The sequence below is a fragment of the Anomaloglossus baeobatrachus genome, chromosome 12 (assembly GCF_048569485.1).
Source record: "Anomaloglossus baeobatrachus isolate aAnoBae1 chromosome 12, aAnoBae1.hap1, whole genome shotgun sequence".
Lineage (NCBI taxonomy): Eukaryota > Metazoa > Chordata > Amphibia > Anura > Aromobatidae > Anomaloglossus > Anomaloglossus baeobatrachus.
The window spans coordinates 5,052,603-5,075,064 of NC_134364.1; the positions used below are offsets into that span (position 1 = coordinate 5,052,603).

General features: G+C 55.3%; 1 protein-coding gene across 5 annotated transcripts in view; it reads right to left on the minus strand.

Annotated features, from left to right (window-relative positions):
* The window catches only part of STON2 (stonin 2), a 66,697-nt gene that overhangs the window by 22,916 nt on the left and 21,319 nt on the right, over window positions 1–22,462 (minus strand). The window contains exon 1 of one of the 5 annotated variants that reach the window (XM_075330459.1): window positions 14,578–15,037. The exons of the other annotated variants lie outside the window; for them this stretch is intronic. The gene's annotated coding sequence lies outside the window, so the exon portion shown is untranslated. Of the gene's footprint in view, window positions 1–14,577; window positions 15,038–22,462 lie in introns of those variants that run through there. 5 annotated transcript variants of the gene reach the window in all.

The window sequence follows — 22,462 nt, forward strand, 5'->3', positions numbered from 1 at the left end:
TCTAATCCTCTCCTGTGTGATACTGTCTGCTGATCTGTGGATCTAATCCTCTCCTGTGTGATACTGTCTGCTGAGCTGTGTATCTAATCCTCTCCTGTGTGATACTGTCTGCTGATCTGTGTATCTAATCCTCTCCTGTGTGATACTGTCTGCTGATCTGTGTATCTAATCCTCTCCTGTGTGATACTGTCTGCTGAGCCGTGTATCTAATCCTCTCCTGTGTGATACTGTCTGCTGAGCCGTGTATCTAATCCTATCCTGTGTGATACTGTCTGCTGAGCTCTGTATCTAATCCTCTCCTGTGTGATACTGTCTGCTGAGCTGTGCATCTAATCCTCTCCTGTGTGATGCTGTCTGCTGAGCTGTGTATCTAATCCTCTCCTGTGTGATACTGTCTGCTGAGCTGTGTATCTAATCCTCCCCTGTGTGATACTGTCTGCTGAGCTGTGTATCTAATCCTCTCCTGTGTGATACTGTCTGCTGAGCTGTGTATTTAATCCTCTCCTGTGTGATGCTGTCTGCTGAGCTGTGTATCTAATCCTCTCCTGTGTGATGCTGTCTGCTGAGCTGTGTATCTAATCCTCTCCTGTGTGATGCTGTCTGCTGAGCTGTGTATCTAATCCTGTCCTGTGTGATACTGTCTGCTGAGCCGTGTATCTAATCCTGTTTTGTGTGTGCTGAGCTGCAGTATCTGATCCTTTGATGAGGATTTGCTGTGATACCCGTCCTGTGATTCTCTTTTGCGGTGGGCGCTGCTTATCTCCGGAGGTGATTGGGATTTGCCCGTCGGTTCAGGCTTCTCGGCGGCTCCGATCTGCGCCACAAACCAGAGAAAGCAGATGAAATAGGCCTGACAATATACGGGTACAGAGACAGCACATGGATATCGACACTGCACTGCCAGACTCAAGCACAGGGCCTCCAACAAGCCCCACCTGGCTGATAACAGAGAGTGCACAGTGCAAACATAAGGCTGTAATGGCTACACAGCAGGCACTGGATGGGTGCTCTCAGGCATCTGGCAGCACCTTGTTGGTTTCCTTGCCATCTCTGGGGATACCGGACGTTGGCATGGCTTAGTCGCCACGTGCGGAGGTTGTCACACTCGCTCTCGGTTGTCAGCCGCCATATTGCAGTATATATTTATAAAGCTGTCATTATAGTCATTAGTTGTGGCGCCGTGTGGGGAGCACATGTTACGGATCCACAGATAACGGAAATTAGTGCGGTTTCTAGACGGGATCCAGATTCAGCCGCAGCCCCAGTGTTATCCTTATTGTCACGTCCCCATCCCACAGATGTCAGGGTGGACCTCGGCCAAATGCCAGGAAATGCTTCACATTGTGACACCGGGGTCTCCGGGAGGCTGCGATGTCCTCGCCTCATCGGGGGGCCACCCCGCAGATTACACGCAGCAGCTTCTGTGCAGAGACCGCACATCTCATCCGTGTGTCGTGTGCTGCAAAGGCGAGAAGTGGGCTGGCGGGAAGAGGGGCACGGGCCGGCGGAAAGAGGGGCGCGGGCCGGCGGAAAGAGGGGCGCGGGCCGGCAGGAAGTGGGCCGGCGGAAAGAGGGGTGCGGGCCGGCGGAAAGAGGGGCGCGGGCCGGCAGGAAGTGGGCTGGCGGAAAGAGGGGCGCGGGCCGGCGGAAAGAGGGGCGCGGGCCGGCGGAAAAAGGGGTGCGGGCCGGCGGAAAAAGGGGCGCGGGCCGGCGGAAAGAGGGGCGCGGGCCGGCAGAAAGAGGGGCGCAGGCCGGCAGAAAGAGGGGTGCGGGCCGGCGGGAAGTTGTGCGTGGGGCGGCGGAAAGAGGGGTGCGGGTCGGCGGAAAGAGGGGTGCGGGCCGGTGGGAAGTGTGCCGGCGGGAAGAGGGGCATGTGTCGGTGGAAAGAGGGGCGCAGGCCGGCGAGAAGAGGGTCATGGGCCAGCGGAAAGAGGGGCTCGGGCCGGTGGGAAGTGGGGCAGTGGAAAGATGGGGGCGGGCCGGCGGGAAGAGGGGCGCAGGCCAGCGGGAAATGGGCCATCCGGACGCGAGTCAGCGGGGCGTTGGATGGCAGGACACAGGGTGTGGGCCGGCAGGGCATAGGCCAGCGGTCCGTGAGTCGGCATAAAGAGGGACGCGGGCCGGCGGGAAGTGGGTCACAGGCCAGCAGTCCGTGGGCCGGCGGGGCACAGGCCAGGAGTCCATGGGCCAGTGGGATGCGAGCCAGCAGGGCGTGGTGTGGCAGAACATGAGGTGTGGGTTGGCGGGGTGCAGGCTGGCGGAGGTTAGGCCAGCAGGGAAGCGGAGTGTGGGCTGGCGAGGCGTGTGCCGGCAGCGCACAGTGTGTATGGTGGTGATCTGGGGCGTCATTACAATAACTGCAGGGCCTGTAATCACCCCCGGGCCGCGGAGCCGAGGGGCAATGAAGTCCCTTTGCTTACATGAACAGACCTGAGCTCTGTTATTGGAGGCCGCTGGAGCTTTTGCAATCCACGAGCTTTACGTTACGCTATCGGTGACAATGTCCCAAAGAAGCCCAAAAAGCGAATTGTCAGATCTAAGGCTAGACGCCGGCAGCTCTGGGGTCGACAAGACAGATCCTTCTTCCTCAAACACAATATGGCAGCATCTGCACAAACCCGTCTCCTGTGGACGGAGGGGACGGAGGTGGAGGCGTCTGCTCAGTAACACTAAACTGGACCAGAACCGGGTCACACAACAGAACCCTGGGCCCAAGCAGCAAAGACAAATGACTAAAAAAGAATCCAGCGCCCCCTGCGCTGACACACTGTGACGGGTCCTCAGCACAGGACATCCTCCATAAGACTTCCTTCTATAGCTGACAGTGCTATGATGGGGGGCACTTATTTTTTCCGGCCAGGATCTTCTGCCCTCAGGGGGGTGTTTAGGGTTAACCCCTTATGTTGCGCCATGTATATACTGTATACGTAGAGTCACCCCCATAATCACACTGATAGCAGCAGTCACGCAGCGTTCCCAGGGGCTGCCTGGGGCAGATTAGGGGCAGGAGTCCATCTCCCGACCCCCAGGAGGGCCATATACTGTTCAGGTCAGTTGCTTTCCTCCATCGTCCTCTCTGCATGTATGGTCCTGGGCATCGGTGACATCGCACGGCGTTGGCCCGACCAGAGGCTACACATTAGAGAATGCCGCCCCTTCTCCTTACTTCATGCTGCAGCCGCCCCTTCTCACCATGTCCTCCTCCAGCCTCCCCTTCTCGCCATGTCCTCCTCCAGCCTCCCCTTCTCGCCATGTCCTCCTCCAGCCTCCCCTTTTCCCCCTTGTCCTCCTCCCGCAGCCCCTTCTCCCCATGTCCTCCTCCAGCTGCCCCTTCTCCCCGCTTCCTCCTCCAGGCGCCCCTTCTCCCCGCTTCCTCCTCCAGCCGCCCCTTCTCCCCGCTTCCTCCTCCAGCCGCCCCTTCTCCCCGCTTCCTCCTCCAGGCGCCCTTTCTCCCCACGTCCTCCTTCAGCCGTCCCTTCTCCCCACTTCCTCATGCAGCTGCCCCTTTTCCTCACACCCTCCTCCAGCAGCTCCTTCTCCCCATGTCCTCCTGCAGCAGCCCCCTCTCCCCACTTCTTCTCCTGCAGCCGCCCCTTCTCCCCACTTCCTCCTGCAGCCGCCCCTTCTCCCCACGTCCCGCCTGCTCAGTCCCAAGGCAGCACAGGACACTACTGGTGATGGCGCTGTCCCAGGTGAGAGTCCTGGTTTGGAAACCATCCACAAGGCTCCTGAGTGTGAACTCGCCTGAGTACTACTAGGTGAAGGCTGCAGGCGGTGGCACTCCGGAGCTGAAATCCTTCATTGCTCCGTCTGACATTAACTCTTCACATGCAGTAATAATCTGAGATATGAGCAGTGGTTTGAGACAGAAAAATGCGTCATGGCGGGAACCAGGAGATAAGCGGCAAACGAGAAGAGTCACAGCGAGGTGAACAGTTCTGCAACGTCCTGATATACCTGGACTTCAGTCTGCTTCTAGTCTCTGCTTGCTGTCAGTGAATGAAAACATTCTTCACATTCAGAGGACGAAACTTTGTCTAGATGTAATACTTCTCACAGCTGAGGGTTTGCTACAATTGTGTCCAGTGTAACAAGCCTTTTTGAGCTAAACAAAGCCGCGCACAAATCTCTCCTGTCCGGCAGTCGGGGTCTGGACGCTCACATGCAATTGTGACAAACCCTCAGCTGTAAGGAGTCTAAGGCCGGCTTCACACTTGTGTAGTGTGAGAAATTCTCGATTGCACTCGGACCCATGTTAATCACGGAGGCGGCTCCATCTGCTATGGATTTCTCACTCCAAATCGGACTGAGAACAAAATCGCAGCATGCTGCGTTATGGTGAGTTTCACGCGCGAGTCTCTCCAATGAAAGTCAATGGGTACGTGGGGAAAAAAAAAACGGATGTCGCACGGACGGCACACGGACCATCCTAGTGACATGCGTTTTTATAAATACATTTATCGCATGTTGCAGAAAACTGCAAATGAGTGAGGTCACCCTGTCGGTCGGTCTCTCTCTCTCTCTGTCCATGTCGGTCTCTCCCTCTCCCCCCCTCTCTCATACTCACTGATCCCCGATCACCGGCGCAGGGCTGCACGGCTGTCACACTGCTCCGGCGGCTTCTCCTCTTTTGAAAATGCCGACCGCTCATTATTCTATCTAGTATTCACTGCTTTCCCCGCCCACCGGCGCCTATGATTGGTTGCAGTCAGACTCGCCCCCACGTTGAGTGACATCTGTCTCACTGCAACCAATCACAGCTGCCAGTGGGCGTGTCTATATCGTGCAGTAAATTAAATAAATTTAAAAAAAAAACGGCGTGCGGTTCCCCCCAATTTTGATACCAACCAGGGTAAAGCCATACGGCAGGAGGCTGGTATTGTCAGGATGGGGAGCCCCATTTTATGGGGAGCCCCCCACCCTAACAATATCAGCCAGCAGCCGCCCGGAATTGCCGCATCCATTAGATGCGACAGTCCCGGGATTGTACCCAACTCATCCCGAATTGCCCTGGTGCGGTGGCAATCAAGGTAATAAGGAGTTAATGACAGCAGCCCATAGCTGCCACTAAGTCCTAGATTAATCATGGCAGGCGTCTCCCGGAGATACCTTCCATGATTAACCTGTAAGATAAAGAAAATGAAGACATACACTATAAAATCCTTTATTTGAAATGAATAACAAAAAAAACCCAAAAAAAACCACCCTCTTTCACCACTTTATTCAAGTCCCCAAATACTCCTCCAGGTCCAATGTAATCCACAGAGGTCCCACGACGCTTTCAGCTCTGCTACATCGGAAGCTGACAGAGAGCGGTCACAGACCACGATCGCTCTCTGTGAGCTCCCCGCAGCGACTGAAGTGAGTCACGCTATCAGCGATGACGTCACTCAGGTTACCCGCGGCCACAGATCTCAGCGGGAGGACTACAGCTGTGGCCGTGGGTAACCTCAGTGACAGCACCGCTGATAGCAGAGATCACTGCAGTCACTCAGGGGATCTGCGGTCACCGATGAGACCTTCACCGGTGACCGAAAATCAGGCCATGCCACACAGACAGAGCCGCGGGATGACAATGAAGTCGGGTGAAGTTCATCCGACTTCATTCTGATCGTGCGGCTCTGTCTGTGTCTGCTGTCAGCGGCCATTCAGCTCTGCTACATGGCTCTGTCTGTGGCTGCTGTCAGCGGCCATTCAGCTCTGCTACATGGCTCTGTCTGTGTCTGCTGTCAGCGGCCATTCAGCTCTGCTACATGGCTCTGTCTGTGTCTGCTGTCAGCGGCCATTCAGCTCTGCTACATGGCTCTGTCTGTGTCTGCTGTCAGCGGCCATTCAGCTCTGCTACATGGCTCTGTCTGTGTCTGCTGTCAGCGGCCATTCAGCTCTGCTACATGGCTCTGTCTGTGTCTGCTGTCATCTGCCATTCCGCTCTGCTACATGGCTCTGTCTGTGTCTGCTGTCATCTGCCATTCAGCTCTGCTACATGGCTCTGTCTGTGGCTGCTGTCAGCGGCCATTCAGCTCTGCTACATGGCTCTGTCTGTGTCTGCTGTCAGCGGCCATTCAGCTCTGCTACATGGCTGTCTGTGTCTGCTGTCAGCGGCCATTCAGCTCTGCTACATGGCTCTGTCTGTGTCTGCTGTCAGCGGCCATGTAGAAGAGCTGAATGACAGATGACATAGTAAAAACGGATCCCATACGCATCAAACACGCATTGCACACTGATCATAAAGTGAACAGAGCTCATGCTACTTTCTGGCATGAGGCTCGGAGCGATTTTACACGCACATATGTGTTTCCAGCCTAACATCAGGAGTTCGGACAGCTTCTGGATTCCCAGGCCTATTGCAAATAGTGAGACCTGTGACACAAAGTCTATCAGGAAGGTAATGGAGCCGAAAATAAACACCCAATGCAGAAAGGAGGGGGTTAATTCATGGAAATCGTATGCAGCCGCAGAAAGGTCACAAACTGCAAGTGCCCAGCAGCCCCGCAGATGGCACAATGGCGCAGTGTCTGCCCACCGATGGCCGCTCACCCACATCCTCACATCTACAGTGTCTACACCCTGCTCGCGGGTCAGGCTGCTGCACCTGAGACAGGCCTTGTAGCGATACCCCCCAGTGTCCGCCTCCCAGTAGATGTACCCCCCAGTGTCCGCCTTCCAGTAGATGTACCCCCCAGTGTCCGCCTCCCAGTAGATGTACCCCCGGTGTCCGCCTCCCAGTAGTTTTACCCCCGGTGTCCGCTTCCCAGTAGTTTTACCCCCGGTGTCCGCTTCCCAGTAGTTTTACCCCCCGTGTCCGCTTCCCAGTAGTTTTACCCCCCGTGTCCGCTTCCCAGTAGTTTTACCCTAGTTTTACCCCCCGTGTCCGCTTCCCAGTAGTTTTACCCCCGGTCTCCGCTTCCCAGTAGTTTTACCCCCGGTCTCCGCTTCCCAGTAGTTTTACCCCCGGTGTCCGCTTCCCAGTAGTTTTACCCCCGGTGTCCGCTTCCCAGTAGTTTTACCCCCGGTGTCCGCTTCCCAGTAGTTTTACCCCCGGTGTCCGCTTCCCAGTAGTTTTACCCCCGGTGTCCGCTTCCCAGTAGTTTTACCCCCGGTGTCCGCTTCCCAGTAGTTTTACCCCCGGTGTCCGCTTCCCAGTAGTTTTACCCCCGGTGTCCGCTTCCCAGTAGTTTTACCCCCGGTGTCCGCTTCCCAGTAGTTTTACCCCCGGTGTCCGCTTCCCAGTAGTTTTACCCCCGGTGTCCGCTTCCCAGTAGTTTTACCCCCGGTGTCCGCTTCCCAGTAGTTTTACCCCCGGTGTCCGCCTCGCAGTAGTTTTACCCCCGGTGTTGCCTCGCAGCAGTTTTACCCCCGGTGTCCGCTTCCCAGTAGTTTTACCCCCGGTGTCGGTGTCGCTTCCCAGTAGTTTTACCCCCGGTGTCCGCTTCCCAGTAGTTTTACCCCCGGTGTCCGCTTCCCAGTAGTTTTACCCCCGGTGTCCGCTTCCCAGTAGTTTTACCCCCGGTGTCCGCTTCCCAGTAGTTTTACCCCCGGTGTCCGCTTCCCAGTAGTTTTACCCCCGGTGTCCGCTTCCCAGTAGTTTTACCCCCGGTGTCCGCTTCCCAGTAGTTTTACCCCCGGTGTCCGCTTCCCAGTAGTTTTACCCCCGGTGTCCGCTTCCAAGTAGTTTTACCCCCGGTGTCCGCTTCCAAGTAGTTTTACCCCCGGTGTCCGCTTCCCAGTAGTTTTACCCCCGGTGTCCGCTTCCCAGTAGTTTTACCCCCGGTGTCCGCTTCCCAATAGTTATACCCCTGGTGTCGCCTCGCAGTAGTTATACCCTCAGTAGTTGTAGTTACACTTTTTATATCTCATGCTGATCCTGCATGGAGTGAACATTTTACCGGCTAATAGAGACCACTGAGAAGCAAGGGTTAATAAAACTGAGTGCAAAGGGAAAGGAGGGTGAGGGTGGTGGTCTGTCCCCATGCCCAGGGACAAGGGTTGGATGCAGGGGCCCTCTCCCCCATTCATTGTGATTCTGATCCCCAGCCCCCACCATAGGATCTCTGATACAACAGATACAAAGAATCAGCGAGAAGGAATCTGCCACCTGTTACTATGGCAGCCGAGCGGGAATCTGTTCTGTTCTATGGAGGAGCCTGGGAAATTGTGCCACACACCCAGAAAGGGAGGCAGGGAGCGGGCGGGTGAGCGCAGGGGCCACCCTGCTGCCAGGCCCCGAGACTGACCAGGAGGGTCGCTGCCATCTGTGCCCGCTGCACACAGACTATGAGCACAGGGCAAATAGGAAACAGAAAAGTGTCAGCAAAAGCCCAAGAAGGGAAAGCTCACGTGATGGGGGAGAGTGCGCATGAGACATACGCGTGGTGGTGGTGCACGCAAGAAATGTGCATAATAGCACACAAGAAATGAAGAACGTGTGAGGGGGGGGAGCATACGAGAAACGCACAGGGATAGCACTCAGGAGAAACGTGCATGGGGGAGAGTGCAAGCAAGAAGTGCACACAAGAATGTGGGGGAAGAGTGCACACAGGTAGAATACGTGAGAGGGGAGAGCATACGAGAAACGCACAGGGAGAGCACTCAGGAGAAACGTGCATGGGGAGAGTGCAAGCAAGAAGTGCACACAAGAATGTGGGGGGAGAGTGCACACAAGTAGAATACGTGAGAGGGGAGAGCATACGAGAAACGCACAGGGAGAGCACTCAGGAGAAACGTGCATGGGGGAGAGTGCAAGCAAGAAGTACACACAAGAATGTGGGGGGAGAGTGCACACAAGTAGAATACGTGAGAGGGGAGAGCATACGAGAAACGCACAGGGAGAGCACTCAGGAGAAACGTGCATGGGGAGAGTGCAAGCAAGAAGTGCACACAAGAATGTGGGGGGAGAGTGCACACAAGTAGAATACGTGAGAGGGGAGAGCATACGAGAAACACACAGGGAGAGCACTCAGGAGAAACGTGCATGGGGGAGAGTGCGAGCAAGAAGTGCACACAAGAATGTGGGGGAAGAGTGCACACAGGTAGAACACGTGGGAGGGGAGAGCATACGAGAAACACACAGGGAGAGCACTCAGGAGAAACGTGCATGGGGAGAGTGCGAGCAAGAAGTGCGCATGAAGCGCACACAAGAACGTTTGGTGGGGGGAGGTGGGTTGTGAATACATGCAAGAATTGCACATAAAGTGCACACAAAACGTGTGCATGAAAACTGAACATAGGAGCCACTTATCTGTTTGTGTTTTTCAGTTTCTCCAATTAATATCAATAGCCAGCATAACTAGCCCCCCAAAAATCAGCTGGTCCCCTGTATGAATGAGGCTGTGTAGTTCGCCACCCATCTCCTGCACGCACATGAAATCTAATATCCGCTTCGGTGGAGGGGCGCTCACCTGCTGAATGTCACCGCTGCCTCGCGCCTCATCCTGATCCGTCTCTCATTGTAACTGATTTAATATGATCAGAGTCCGGAGATACAATCATTTAATTTCCTGACAGCGCAGGGTTAACAGCGTCCCCTCCCTTTGGCTGAGAAGATCCCACTAAAGGATGTTAATGTTCCCTGTGAGGCAACTACAGCTGCAAACGTCCTCACCCATCTGATGACATCACCACCCAACCTGTGATGTCACCAGCAACCGGCGAGCCAAAAATACTCAGCTACAAAGCCCAAGAACAACAGGACAAGCCCAGTGACTCATGGCACAAGGGGAAAATGCCAGTATGACCAGGGGCAGCCTCCCGGAGCCACCTGCAGGAGGGCGACTATCCCTGCCCACCCACAGACAGGCAGATGTAGTGATGCAAGCAGCTATGGCCTGGAGGAACTCCGCAATATATATGAATGGGTGCAGTCTGGGTGACATTTCGCTTCCTCGGTTGGTCTCGGACATCATGCTCGTGGAGCTGCAGGTTCAGAGCGCAGTGGAATGCCCCCCCCTTTATGCGCTGCTCCTTGCTACCTCGAGCGCAGTGGGTGTTCCCTCTCTGTGCGCTGCTCCTTCCTACCTCGAGCGCAGTGGGTGTTCCCTCTCTGTGCGCTGCTCCTTCCTACCTCAAGCGCAGTGGGTGTTCCCTCTCTGTGCGCTGCTCCTTCCTACCTCGAGTGCAGTGGGTGTTCCCTCTCTGTGCGCTGCTCCTTCCTACCTCGAGTGCAGTGGGTGTTCCCTCTCTGTGCGCTGCTCCTTCCTACCTCGAGTGCAGTGGGTGTCCCCCTCTGTGCGCTGCTCCTTCCTACCTCGAGCGCAGTGGGTGTTCCCTCTCTGTGTGCTGCTCCTTCCTACCTCGAGCGCAGTGGGTGTCCCCCTCTGTACGCTGCTCCTTCCTACCTCGAGCGCAGTGGGTGTCCCCCTCTGTGCACTGCGCTCCTTCCTACCTCGAGCGCAGTGGGCGTCCCCCTCTGTGCGCTGCTCCTCCCTACCTCGAGCGCAGTGGGTGTCCCCCTCTGTGCGCTGCTCCTTCCTACCTTGAGCGCAGTGGGTGTCCCCCTCTGTGCGCTGCTCCTTCCTACCTCGAGCGCAGTGGGTGTCCCCCTCTGTGCGCTGTTCCTTCCTACCTCGAGCGCAGTGGGTGTCCCCCTCTGTGCGCTGCTCCTTCCTACCTCGAGCGCAGTGGGTGTCCCCCTCTGTGCGCTGCTCCTTCCTACCTCAAGCGCAGTGGGTGCACCTCCTCTGTGCGCTGCTCCTTCCTACCTCGAGCGCAGTGGGTGTCCCCCTCTGGGCGCTGCTCCTTCCTACCTCAAGCGCAGTGGGTGTCGCCCTCTGTGCGCTGCTCCTTCCTACCTCGAGCGCAGTGGGTGTTCCTCTCTGTGCACTGCCCATGCACCAGAAATATGGGCGCTACATCCTGCCCCGATATCCGTCATCTCTATGGTCAGGGCTGGTGACAGACTCTTCTACATTAGGACACACTGGATCCTGGAAGGCAGATATCACTGCACACCAGAGATATATAACGGCTACTGACTTCCTGGGATGTAGAAACTTCATGTATCATGGGACAAAAACATATTGTAATTGGATTTAAAAAAAGACTTTTACCTGCTTTGTACCAGGAGCTTGCAGGACAAGCAGCACATTGCAAGCAGCTCGATGTCATTCAGTGTCAGTGCCTACACAAGCTACGATAAGGTCAGTGATGCCTTGCTTTTATTTTCAAGAATTGCAGAAAAAACAAACAAACAACGTGTCTGCAACTTGTGGAATTATTTGATATTAAAATAATTGAGATTACATTTGTGTAAGGAAAATATCACAGCACTGAGCAGCCTGCAATGCACTATAGGGTACACATGTAAGCTGCAGGAGAAAAACTGTTACAACTATGAATGAAAACCAAAGAAAAGGTTTTGCCCTTATTTGCATGATACATGCTTTAACACACAGCTGCAAAGCTGTCCAAGATCTCGAAAGGGGTGATAAAATTACTCAATTTTTATACCACATTTCTGAAATATTGAAAATACTTTTATAGTACTCAGCTCATTAGGTGGACGTGACTGAGCATGTGTGTCCTCCAGAACTCAGCTCATTAGGTGGACGTGACTGAGCATGTGTGTCCTCCAGAACTCAGCTCATTAGGTGGACGTGACTGAGCATGTGTGTCCTCCAGAACTCGGCTCATTAGGCGGACGTGACTGAGCATGTGTGTCCTCCAGAACTCAGCTCATTAGGTGGACGTGACTGAGCATGTGTGTCCTCCAGAACTCGGCTCATTAGGTGGACGTAACTGAGAATGTGTGTCCTCCAGAACTCGGCTCATTAGGTGGACGTGACTGAGAATGTATGTTCGTGTCACAATATCCAAGGCACGAAAACACCTTCTTTAGTCAAGAAAAAACTTTATTGGTCACAGCATACATTAAAGGAATACAAATGGCGACATTTCAGCCAACAGAGGGCCTTTCTCAAGCCGTAAAAATTTGTACAAGGCTTGAGAAAAGGAACGGCGTTGGCCGAAACGTCACTATTGTTTTTCCTATATGTATGCTGGGACTAAAAGTTTTTTCTTGACTAAAGAAGGAGTTTTGATGCCTTACATATTACGACACTGTTACAACTCTTCAGCCTATGGGGAGCTGAACCAAGTAACACAAATGTGCATGAGTAGCATGAGTGGGACTTGGGACACAACTCATTATTTATGAGCATGTGTGTCCTGCAGAACTCTGCTTATCAGGTGGATGTGACTTAGCAGGTGTCCTCCAGCACTCCGCTCAGTAGGTGGATGTGACTGAGCATGTGTGATGTGCCTGAGCATGTGTGTCCTCCAGGACTCTGCTCATAAGGTGTATGTCCCGAAGCACGTGTGTCCTCGACCACTCGGCTCATTAGGTTGTTGTCACTGAGCATGTATGATGTCAGTGAGCATGTGTGTCCTCAAGGACTCTGCACATCAGGTGGATCTGATTGAGAATGTGTGATGTGACTGACCATGTGTGTTCTCCAGCTCTTGGCTCATTAGATGGCGTAGACTGAGGATGTGTGATGTGACTGAGCATGTGTGTCCTACAGCACTTAGCTCATCAGGTGGAGCTGACTGAGCATGTATGTTGTGACTGAGCGTGTGTGTCCTCTAGCATTCGGCTTATTAGGTGGATGTGACTGAGCGTGTGTGTCCTCCAGCACTCGGTTCATTAGGTGGATGTGACTGAGCGTGTGTGTCCTCCAGCATTCGGCTCATTAGGTGGATGTGACTGAGCGTGTGTGTCCTCCTGCACTTGGCTCATTAGGTGGATTTGACTGAGCGTGTGTGTCCTCCAGGGTTCTGATCATCAGGTGGATGTGACTGAGCGTGTGTGTCCTCCAGGACTCTTCTCATCAGGTGGACCTCCACATTGTAATACACTATAAACACCTAGGGCCACCATAATACTTCAGTAAATGACATAACTCCGCACTTGACTTATACAGCCTGTGGCGAGACTGTAGTAGAGGCAAATACAGTCTATTGTTCTCTGTAATCAGCTATTTTACATTGGGGAGGGTGTTAACTGCACTCTAAACAGGATATGGGTCGGGGCAAGCAGCTTTGTAGTTAGTGTGTTTTTGGATTGTAGAATGCAATAAATCTGGGTCTCCATCAGTGATGCCACTAAAAAAAGGCAATAAAAAACCCGCATTGTGTGCACCCTGCTGTGTCCTCCCCTGTATTGCCCGCTGTGATTCTGACCATAGGATTGGGGGATTGCACTGTGAGCAGTTTCCTTGCACATATTTGCGGTCTTGCTGCGGGTCTGTACTCGGCTCAATCATTTTTCACTGTGATTCCACTTTAAATTCTTTTCACAAGTGACAGAACAGGTTTTTCTGGTGAGAGGCAACTTGGCGCAGAGACGGTAATGTGACAGTGCTGAACGTGCGGCGGCCCCGGAGCCCAGCAGCTCCATGAGTCAGTCCATCCGCTGCCTCCGGGGCCCTCACAATGGGCGATTCAGCCCAAGCCAAATCCTCCCGGCATGCGAGTACAGCCCCGGCATCGTCCAGGGAGGCGAGACGTGCCCCACACAGTCACAACAGACGCATATATCCCCCCATAGTCATATATACCCCGTCACAGACACATATACCCCCAACAGATGGATATATCCCCCCCAAACGAATATATCCAACTACAGACAAATATATCTCTCCCAGAAACATATACCCCCCCACAGACAAATATACCCCCCCACAGACAAATATACCCCCCCCACAGACAAATATACCCCCCCCACAGACAAATATACCCCCCCCACAGACAAATATACCCCCCCCACAGACACACATACCCCACACACACGCATATAACCTCCTGCAGATGCACATACCTCACCATAAGAAGCCTATACACCCTGAAGTTGCATATACCTCCCACAGATACATATACCCCCGCAGAACCATATACCCAACCACAGACGCACATAACCCCCTGTAGTTGTATATACCTCCGCAAAGCCGCATACATCCCCCTGCAGATACTCCTCTTGTAGATGCATATACCTGAATACAGACACATATACCCCCGCAGCCACATTATTTACCCCCGCAGCCACATTATTTACCCCCGCAGCCACATTATTTACCCCCGCAGCCACATTATTTACCCCCGCAGCCCTTACGATATTGTGATGATTTTAGGGATTTCAGTCATCGTTCAGTGTTGTACAAATAACGGCTATGACTACACCACTTGTCCGCTGCTTCACAGGACGCAGATCATGTGATCACTTTTCATGACTTGTCTGAAGAGCTTACAATCTGCCGTTTCTCTTCCTGCCTGCTGCACAGTCAGCGTGGGATGATGAGCAGGTGGCGGCTCATCTCTCTCCATACACAACATATGCTGCAAACACTACAGAAATAAACGCAGAGCCCAGGAGCTGGCGATCTAATACCGCCAACGCAGAGCACAAACCCAAGGGATCACCGCAGGACTTGACCCGCCAGCAGTGCACAGACGGAAGAATCTGCCAAAAGCGAATCCCAAAAAACGGACGAGCGAGAGTCAACCGCATAATTACCAAAAATTATTCCCAGTTTGGGCTGCGAACTGTCAATGGTAATGCTGGGATCTGGGCACAGCCGCACTTACCTGAGCTCCAAACTTCTCCAAAAGACGTGCCCACGACCACATAACCGCCACACCTCCTCCTGCCAAACTTGCCCCAACTTCAGTGCAGTTACCCAGAGCTGTGCAGAGCCAGATCCGTGGCGCAGAGCTGTGTGGGGTGAGCTGCGCTGTGCAGAGCTGTGTGGGGTGAGCTGCGCTGTGCAGAGCTGTGTGGGGTGAGCTGCGCTGTGCAGAGCTGTGTGGGGTGAGCTGCGCTGTGCAGAGCTGTGTGGGGTGAGCTGCGCTGTGCAGAGCTGTGTGGGGTGAGCTGCGCTGTGCAGAGCTGTGTGGGGTGAGCTGCGCTGTGCAGAGCTGTGTGGGGTGAGCTGCGCTGTGCAGAGCTGTGTGGGGTGAGCTGCGCTGTGCAGAGCTGTGTGGGGTGAGCTGCGCTGTGCAGAGCTGTGTGGGGTGAGCTGCGCTGTGCAGGCTTCAGTATGGAGCCGTCATTCAGGGGAGGATTCGTTCCCTTTCATGTGAGTGCGGGGAGGGCACAGACTGGAGACAATGAGGAAGGAGTGGAGAACAGGAGGAGGCTCTGCCCAGACGTCCTTGCTCTGTAGAGTGTCAGCTCCTGGACCCAGTGCACTTACTTTTAGCCATACAATAATCTGACAACTGTAGTGATCATGAGGGAAGAAATGAACGCACTGACACTGTCACACCGCACCTCCAACACAAACAGGAAAATCAGGGAAAATTCACCTGAGGATCCGCCTCAGGCAAACACACCGGAGGCAGGAAAAGGGCCGAGCCATTGAGGTGTAGCGGGAGGTGGCGTCACACCAGGCCCACATAACCCCACAGCTCAGCTGTGCATGGCAGGCAGAGGTGGGTCGGGAGCAGCTCCTGAGGTCGGCTGCTCCTGAGGCCACACCACAGCCCCTGAGGTAAAGCAGCTCCTGAGGTAAAGCAGCTCCTGAGGTAAAGCAGCTCCTGAGGTAAAGCAGCTCCTCAGGTAAAGCAGCTCCTGAGGTAAAGCAGCTCCTGAGGTAAAGCAGCTCCTGAGGTAAAGCAGCTCCTCAGGTAAAGCAGCTCCTCAGGTAAAGCAGCTCCTCAGGTAAAGCAGCTCCTCAGGTAAAGCAGCTCCTGAGGTAAAGCAGCTCCTCAGGTAAAGCAGCTCCTGAGGTAAAGCAGCTCCTGAGGTAAAGCAGCTCCTGAGGTAAAGCAGCTCCTCAGGTAAAGCAGCTCCTCAGGTAAAGCAGCTCCTCAGGTAAAGCAGCTCCTCAGGTAAAGCAGCTCCTCAGGTAAAGCAGCTCCTCAGGTAAAGCAGCTCCTCAGGTAAAGCAGCTCCTCAGGTAAAGCAGCTCCTCAGGTAAAGCAGCTCCCCAGGTAAAGCAGCTCCCCAGGTAAAGCAGCTCCCGAGGTAAAGCAGCTCCTGAGGTAAAGCAGCTCCTCAGGTAAAGCAGCTCCTCAGGTAAAGCAGCTCCTCAGGTAAAGCAGCTCCTCAGGTAAAGCAGCTCCTCAGGTAAAGCAGCTCCTCAGGTAAAGCAGCTCCTCAGGTAAAGCAGCTCCTCAGGTAAAGCAGCTCCTCAGGTAAAGCAGCGGAGCAACAGCGTCCAGAATCAGTGCAGCTCTAGAAGCCGAACGCAGAAGTGATTATCTCGCCTTTCTTCAGTATCCAGACACCCTTGTGACTTCAGCTCATCACTATACGGTCTCCCACCAACTCCTGTATTGCCGCTCTTACTCTTATCTCGGAGGTTCTGCTCATCCTGAGCACCCTGGTTCATGGCTAGAATATCAGGCCTGCTGCGGGTTCTGTGATAGACTGTGGGGAGCCCATGATGACCCCTCAGGGCGCTGTGATCGGGGCAACTAGAGGTCTTTCTCCAAACAAAGCATGAAAACAAGAGCTCACACAAGAGGACGACTGAGGAGCCGTCCACCCCTGATGAGAGCGATAGAGACCTCCAGATGATCAGCCGCACCACAGCTATAATTCTGTGGAATAGTGGGGCGCCAGGACACGGTGTCCACAGGAGCCACTCCAGATATGGCTCCTTACTGCACCTCCATCGCTCCAGCTGCTGCACACCATCATGTCCCGGCCTGTCCTGTCTGCTGCCGGCTCTGACATCAGGCCCCACTGTCTGCAGACGGAACGCGCGAGTCCAGGCCTGCAGAGCGACCATTGTTCTCCACGTGAGGAGCAGAAATACGCGCCCCAGTCACACATACAGAAACCACAAACCCACCGGAGGAGGCGTGACTACCTCTACCTCTCAACAGGGGCACATCTAATGTACAGTACATAACCAGAATAAAGTTACACCACGTACTTTACTCCAGAGCTGCACTCACTATTCTGCTGCTGCAGTCACTGTGTACATACATTACTGATCCTGAGTTACCTCTTGTATTATACTCCAGAGCTGCACTCACTATTCTGCTGCTGCAGTCACTGTGTACATACATTACTGATCCTGAGTTACCTCCTGTATTATACTCCAGAGCTGCACTCACTATTCTGCTGGTGCAGTCACTGTGTACATACATTACTGATCCTGAGTTACCTCTTGTATTATACTCCAGAGCTGCACTCACTATTCTGCTGGTGCAGTCACTGTGTACATACATTACTGATCCTGAGTTACCTCTTGTATTATACTCCAGAGCTGCACTCACTATTTTGCTGGTGCAGTCACTGTGTACATACATTACATTACTGATCCTGAGTTACCTCCTGCATTTTACTCCAGAGCTGCACTCACTATTCTGCTGGTGCAGTCACTGTGTACATACATTACTGATCCTGAGTTACCTCCTGTATTATCCTCCAGAGCTGCACTCACTATTCTGCTGCTGCAGTCACTGTGTACATACATTGCTGATCCTGAGTTACTCCTGGTTTGCAGCTTTGTAGAATAATACAGGAGTGATAATGCATAGTGTGTACCCAGGACATGTTCATGGGGGGGTCCCTTCTTGTGTGTGTGTGCGGGGGGGGCCTTCAAGTCTCTCCCAAGAGATGATGTTAGAGGTAAGGATCCCACTTATCTGATTTCGGACAGCCGTTATAATAGTGACCCCCGGAGGATTCTGGCAGCGGCTCAGAGCACACAGGAGCTGGACAGAGAACCGCCGACCGAACGAGCAGCAGAGCCAGCGCTCAGCCCACAGCTGTGTACTGTGTGCAGGGGACCTTACACCCTCAATTTCAGCTGTGATGTCACATAGCTACGTGTGCCCATACACTGTATCCGCAGGGTTGTGTGCCCATACACTGTATCCGCAGGGTTATGTGCCCATACACTGTATCCGCAGGGTTATGTGCCCATACACTGTATCCGCAGGGTTATGTGCCCATACACTGTATCCGCAGGGTTATGTGCCCATACACTGTATCCGCAGGGTTATGTGCCCATACACTGTATCCGCAGGGTTATGTGCCCATACACTGTATCCGCAGGGTTATGTGCCCATACACTGTATCCGCAGGGTTATGTGCCCATACACTGTATCCGCAGGGTTATGTGCCCATACACTGTATCCGCAGGGTTATGTGCCCATACACTGTATCCGCAGGGTTATGTGCCCATACACTGTATCCGCAGGGTTATGTGCCCATACACTGTATCTGCAGGGTTATGTGCCCATACACTGTATCTGCAGGGTTATGTGCCCATACACTGTATCTGCAGGGTCGTGTGATGTGGATATATTGCACGCCCTTTCAATGCGATTACCTGGGAGCAGCCTAATGGTGTTGGGTCGGCTTGTCTGGTGGTACGAGTGAAACTACACAGGTCTGTACACTAATAATGGAGCCCCCTCCCCCAGAATAAACCGACCCCTCATCCCCCCACCTTCCAGCCCCACCCCAGTCACTTGTCTGTAATGATTCACTCTGCAGGGGAGACGCATCCCCGCCACCTACTCACAGCTCCCCCTCCACCACTGTACTCACAGCTCCCCCCCCCCCCCCCGCCACCACTGTACTCACAGCTCCCCCCGCCACCTACTCACAGCTCCCCCCTCCACCACTGTACTCACAGCTCCCCCCCCGCCACCACTGTACTCACAGCTCCCCCCCGCCACCACTGTACTCACAGCTCCCCCTCCACCACTGTACTCACAGCTCCCCCCCGCCACCACTGTACTCACAGCTCCCCCCCGCCACCACTGTACTCACAGCTCCCCCCCGCCACCACTGTACTCACAGCTCCCCCCCGCCACCACTGTACTCACAGCTTCCCCCCGCCACCACTGTACTCACAGCTCCCCCCCCGCCACCACTGTACTCACAGCTCCCCCCGCCACCTACTCACAGCTCCCCCTCCACCACTGTACTCACAGCTCCCCCCTGCCACCACTGTACTCACAGCTCCCCCCCGCCACCACTGTACTCACAGCTCCCCCCCCGCCACCACTGTACTCACAGCTCCCCCCCGCCACCACTGTACTCACAGCTCCCCCCCGCCACCACTGTACTCACAGCTTCCCCCCGCCACCACTGTACTCACAGCTCCCCCTCCACCACTGTACTCACAGCTCCCCCGCCACCACTGTACTCACAGCTTCCCCCCGCCACCACTGTACTCACAGCTTCCCCCCGCCACCACTGTACTCACAGCTCCCCCCCGCCACCACTGTACTCACAGCTCCCCCGCCACCACTGTACTCACAGCTCCCCCCGCCACCACTGTACTCACAGCTCCCCCCGCCACCACTGTACTCACAGCTCCCCCCCGCCACCACTGTACTCACAGCTCCCCCGCCACCACTGTACTCACAGCTCCCCTGCCACCACTGTACTCACAGCTCCCCTGCCACCACTGTACTCACAGCTCCCCTGCCACCACTGTACTCACAGCTCCCCCTCCACCACTGTACTCACAGCTCCCCCTCCACCACTGTACTCACAGCTCCCCCTCCACCACTGTACTCACAGCTCCCCCTCCACCACTGTACTCACAGCTCCCCCCCGCCACCACTGCACTCACAGCTCCCCCCTGCCACCACTGCACTCACAGCTCCCCCTCCACCACTGTACTCACAGCTCCCCCCCGCCACCACTGTACTCACACACCTGCTCCCTACATTCCCCCTGCCAGATGCTCCACACAAGTACACACATCTGTAGTCACAACATGTGCACGACTGCTCCGACACACACACACACACACACACACACAAAGACGTGACCCGGCTCCCCGACACACACCACGTGCCCCTGCTCCTCGACACACACATGCCCCTGCTCCCCCTGACACAGACACACACACACACACACCACGTGCCCCTACTCCCCTGACACACACAAACCATGTGCCACTGCTCCCACTGAGACACACACACACCACGTGCCCCTGCTTCCCGACACACACACCACGTGCCCCTGCTTCCCCTGACACACACACCACGTGCCCCTGCTTCCCCTGACACACACACCACGTGCCCCTGCTTCCCCTGACACACACACCACGTGCCCCTGCTTCCCCTGACACACACACCACGTGCCCCTGCTCCCCTGACACACACACCACGTGCCCCTGCTCCCCTGACACACACACCACGTGCTCCTACTTCCCTGACACACACACACCACATGCTCCTACTCCCCCTGACACACACAGACCACATGCTCCTACTCCCCCTGACACACATACACACACACCATGTGCCCCTACTCCCCTGACACACACACACCACGTGCCCCTGCTCCCCCTGACACACACACCACGTGCTCCTACTTCCCTGACACACACACCACGTGCTCCTACTCCCCCTGACACACACCACATGTTCCTACTCCCCCTGACACACACACAGACCACATGCTCCTACTCCCCCTGACACACATACACACACACCATGTGCCCCTACTCCCCTGACACACACACCACGTGCCCCTGCTCCCCCTGACACACACACCACGTGCCCCTGCTCCCCCTGGACACACACACCACGTGCCCCTGCTCCCCTGACACACACACACCACATGCTCCTACTCCCCCTGACACACACACCACATGCTCCTACTCCCCCTGACACACACAGACCACATGCTCCTACTCCCCCTGACACACATACACACACACCATGTGCCCCTACTCCCCTGACACACACACACCACGTGCCCCTGCTCCCCCTGACACACACACCACGTGCCCCTGCTCCCCTGACACACACACCACGTGCTCCTACTTCCCTGACACACACACACCACGTGCTCCTACTCCCCCTGACACACACAGACCACATGCTCCTACTCCCCCTGACACACATACACACACACCATGTGCCCCTACTCCCCTGACACACACACACCACGTGCCCCTGCTCCCCTGACACACACACCACGTGCTCCTGCTCCCCCTGACACACACAGACCACATGCTCCTACTCCCCCTGACACACATACACACACACCATGTGCCCCTACTCCCCTGACACACACACACCACGTGCCCCTGCTCCCCTGACACACACACCACGTGCCCCTGCTCCCCTGACACACACACCACGTGCTCCTACTTCCCTGACACACACACACCACATGCTCCTACTCCCCCTGACACACACAGACCACATGCTCCTACTCCCCCTGACACACATACACACACACCATGTGCCCCTACTCCCCTGACACACACACACCACGTGCCCCTGCTCCCCTGACACACACACCACGTGCTCCTACTTCCCTGACACACACACCACGTGCTCCTACTCCCCCTGACACACACCACATGTTCCTACTCCCCCTGACACACACACAGACCACATGCTCCTACTCCCCCTGACACACATACACACACACCATGTGCCCCTACTCCCCTGACACACACACCACGTGCCCCTGCTCCCCCTGACACACACACCACGTGCCCCTGCTCCCCCTGGACACACACACCACGTGCCCCTGCTCCCCTGACACACACACACCACATGCTCCTACTCCCCCTGACACACACACCACATGCTCCTACTCCCCCTGACACACACAGACCACATGCTCCTACTCCCCCTGACACACATACACACACACCATGTGCCCCTACTCCCCTGACACACACACACCACGTGCCCCTGCTCCCCCTGACACACACACCACGTGCCCCTGCTCCCCTGACACACACACCACGTGCTCCTACTTCCCTGACACACACACCACGTGCTCCTACTCCCCCTGACACACACCACATGTTCCTACTCCCCCTGACACACACACAGACCACATGCTCCTACTCCCCCTGACACACATACACACACACCATGTGCCCCTACTCCCCTGACACACACACCACGTGCCCCTGCTCCCCCTGACACACACACCACGTGCCCCTGCTCCCCCTGACACACACACCACGTGCCCCTGCTCCCCCTGGACACACACACCACGTGCCCCTGCTCCCCCTGGACACACACACCACGTGCCCCTGCTCCCCCTGACACACACACCACGTGCCCCTGCTCCCCCTGACACACACACCACGTGCCCCTGCTCCCCCTGACACACACACCACGTGCCCCTGCTCCCCCTGACACACACACCACGTGCCCCTGCTCCCCCTGACACACACACCACGTGCCCCTGCTCCCCCTGACACACACACCACGTGCCCCTGCTCCCCCTGACACACACACCACGTGCCCCTGCTCCCCCTGACACACACACCACGTGCCCCTGCTCCCCCTGACACACACACCACGTGCCCCTGCTCCCCCTGACACACACACCACGTGCCCCTGCTCCCCCTGACACACACACATGGCGCAGTGGAGGGTACATGTTCAGATCGTGCTGATCTCACACTTCACCGCTTTTTAACAAATAATCTCTGGGATTTTGTCTGCTTTCCCTTCAGTAACCAAACACAAAGCCGGAGTGCGCGGTGTCCCGGAGCCCACAATACTCGGCCGC